We start from the raw sequence: 3,612 nt of genomic DNA, 5'->3' as shown, positions 1-3,612 counted from the left end.
AGAGCATTCCTGGGGTGCTGCGGCCTCTTCCCTTGGAGTCCAGCGTCAGATGAGGTCTGTGGCCGGATGGTGGGTCCCTCCTGAGCAAATGCTCCAACTCTTGTGACAGTGTCCAGTGGATGGATGCAGTGTTCAATGCGACGATTATCTGGACCCCGAAGCACAGGAGAAGAGAATCTCCTGGAATGAGGCTGGTGGGCTCCAGTTCTGGGACTGACACTTGCTGTGTGACCTCACACAAGGCACTTCACTCCTCTGTGTCCCTGGTTCATCACCCACAAAATGAGAACAGCGCCCAGCCGGAGGGGCAGGTCGAGATAAGCCCATCTGAGAGGTCCCACCTGCTCTGGGGAAATTTTGTTTCTGCGTCACCCGGGGCCTGAGACCTGGGTTCTTATTTCTCTTCCTGAGGCTGAGAGCTTAATTTCTTGTAGACTCAGCCTCGCCTCTTCTCTCATGCCGGGCTCTGCTAATCCACCCGCTCCTGAGTCATTTGTTCTTGGAGACCGTGTACGAGAGACGGAATGGGGGTAAGGCTGAGATGGGGAAGAGACACTCGGAGCTGGAGGAAACCGGGTATTCAAAGAAACAGCTCACAAGCCTGAATCCAGTATCTGGACTCAGCCAGCAATGAAAGCAGGACAATGGCACCCCAGGCTGCAGAGCCCCGTCATGCCCTGGTGAGCCCTTGGACTGCAGGAAAAAGGAAGACCAGCCCCAACGCTCTTCCCCCCAAAAAATCACCCCCTCCCGGAGCTGGAGAGATAGCACAGCGGGTAGGGCGTTTGCCTTGCACACGGCTGACTCGGGTTCGATTCCCAGCATCCCATAGGGTCCCCTGAGCACCGCCAAGAGTAATTCCTGAGTGCAGAGCCAGGAGTAAACCCTGAGTATTGCCGGGTGTGACCCCAAAAGCAAAAAATAAAAATAATAAAATAAAATAAAACTTCCAAGCTCAAAAAACCACCCTGATTTGTAGGCTCCTTTACAAAAAAGGAGGAAAGATATTTGTCTATGTGACAAGCTCTCCTCCCCTCCTTTTTATTTAAAGCACTTTGGCGGGTTGACAATTAAAACAGGGAGAGAGGAGAAGAAAATTGATCTCACACCTAGGCCCACCCTCCTGCCACCCAGCACGGTGGGGACTAGCACTGCAAAATATGCAGTGTCAGAACACAGGCCCCGACAGGCGCCAGCCTTCTGCGGTGAGAAGACCCGCTGAGCTGAGCTGAGCTTTCGCAGCAGAGGGATGCAGGCGCTGGGCCCTCCAGGTCCAGGCCGCCTCATCTCACCTCAGCTGAGCAAGAGGACGGGGAGGGGGGTGGCCTGCGGTGTGCTCAAGGGAACTGGAGGGGTGCAGTGGGAGGAATCCCCACACTCTGTCCTAGACTTGTGGATCTGGAACAAATCCGGGTCCTTGTACGGGAAACTATGGCCCAAGTTGTGCGTTGAGACAGGCAGAAAGAGAGCAACTGTCCCTGGATGGACAGGAGTCTTTGGGGCTCCAGTCCGTCCAGGGAGACACTTCCCCAGCCAGACTGGAGAGTAGCACAGAGAGAGAGAGAGGAAGATGGGATGAGACAGGAAACGGAAACTGTTGGCAAGGCAGGGGCACTTTCCACCAATCCAAGACAGAACTGCACGTGTTTCTCCAGACCTCAGTGTGTGTGTGTGTGTGTGTGTGTGTGTGTGTGTGTGTGTATCTGTGTGTCTCTATGTGTGTATGTGTGAAGGAGATTCTGTGTGATTTTCTTGGAATTAAAATGGTAAACAAAGTTCACATTCTCATCTCATTCTAAATTGTTCTCTTTTCTCTGATAGAAACTCTTTTCTTTTAGACAGTCAACCTGTGGTTCTTTGTTTTTAAGTTTTTGGGTCACACTGGTGATGCTCAGGGCTGACTCCTGACTCGGCACTCAGAATCACTCTGCAGTGCTCTGGGGACCACATGGGATGTCGGGGGTTGAACCCAGGCTGGGTACGGCCTTATCAGCTGTACTATGTCTCCAGCCCCCTGGCTCTTCTCTTGTAAGTAAACAGCACAATAACTCAACGTCTTTGAGGTTTGTTATTTTTCTTCTTGTCTCCAGGCTCCATCACTTGCTAGCTGGCAAATGACCTGTGGCTAATCATTGAACCTCCGGGGGTCTCAGTTTCCCCTCTGGCAATTGAGGGTAATCACTCCCACCTCCTGGATCTGTACAAATATGAACATAATGACATATGCCTGCATAGACAGCAATGCTACATTGCCATTTCTTTCTGTTTCTTATTGCTGCTGGAAGAAATTGCCACTGAAGACACACCAAGGAAGTTTGTAACACCTCCTGCAAATGTTTGCAAGTTGGAAAGTGTTGCAAGCAAGTCACACTAGATTCACTGGTAGATCAAGGGTGTCAGCCGGGCTGCTTCCCCGAGGGAGACTCTATTTTTTTCTTTTAGGATTTGGGGTTCAAAAACCAGTGGTGCTCAGGTGATACTCCTGGCTCTGTTCTCAGCAGTGATCCCTGATGGTGCTCAGAAGACCATATGCAGTGGAGATGTCTGACAGGGGTCTGCCAGCGAGTACTGCACTCAGGTACTATTGCTGGCTAGAGGAGGATGGCCACCTTTGTGTTTGGAGACTGTGACTTCCTGGAAGGTGACCCATTCTCTTTCTTCCCACACTGATGGCATTCATGAACTCTGACCCTTCTGCCTCCTCTTGAACAACCCCGATGAGGCCAGAGGGGGATATAGTGGGTAAGGTGTTTTGCCTTGCGTGAAGCCAACCTTGGTTTGATCTAGGGCCCTGCATATAGTTCCTGAGCACTTCCAAAAGTGAACCCTGCACACAAAGCCAGCGATAAGCCCTGAGCGCCTCTGGGTGTGGTACCAATGACCAATAACGAACCCTTAGGAGGATATTAGGTCGACACCAATAATCTCCTCTCTTAGCTGCAAGTTTCCTTTTACCACACACACCTCGGTATTATTAGGCATAGGATGTTATGATAATCTTTTGCCTACCACAGTCATTATTGCTATTATTATCATTATCAATGGCTCATTGAACTCATTTAATTCTCAAACCCTCCAAAGAATTCCCATTTGCAAACAGATACAGAGAAGTTATTAAGCTCTTGTTTGGGTCACACCCATTGGTGCTCAGGGATCACTTCCGGCGGGTTGGGGGGACCATGTGGGTTGTCAGGTGGGTTGCCGGGGATGGAGCCTGAGTCCGCCGCGGGAAAGTCAAGCGCCGTACCAGTTATACTATCGCTCCAGTTCCAAGAGTGGTTTTATATTTTATTTTATTTTATTTTATTTTTTTGAGGGCGCTCTGACCTCCCCACCATGGCGCCATCGCCCATATCCAACCTGCCACCTAATATGGCTGCGGCGTCCGCGCTCTTCAAATCACTTCCGCCCTTCTCAAGATGGCACCCACGCCACTCCCTTGAGCTTCATCCTCTTCAAGATGGCTAACGCAAGTAGCTTCAATCTTGGGCCTCTTTGACCTTCTCAAAGTGGCGTCAGACACATCACATGTTACCTTCTCAAGATGGCGCCACGCCGTAAACTTCACGTCGCTCTGCTTGTGACATCTTCCGGTCGCGCCGGAAATTGACA

The sequence above is a fragment of the Sorex fumeus genome, unplaced genomic scaffold (assembly GCF_029834395.1).
Source record: "Sorex fumeus unplaced genomic scaffold, SorFum_2.1 ptg000072l, whole genome shotgun sequence".
Classification (NCBI taxonomy): domain Eukaryota; kingdom Metazoa; phylum Chordata; class Mammalia; order Eulipotyphla; family Soricidae; genus Sorex; species Sorex fumeus.
This window is presented reverse-complemented; position numbering follows the sequence as displayed.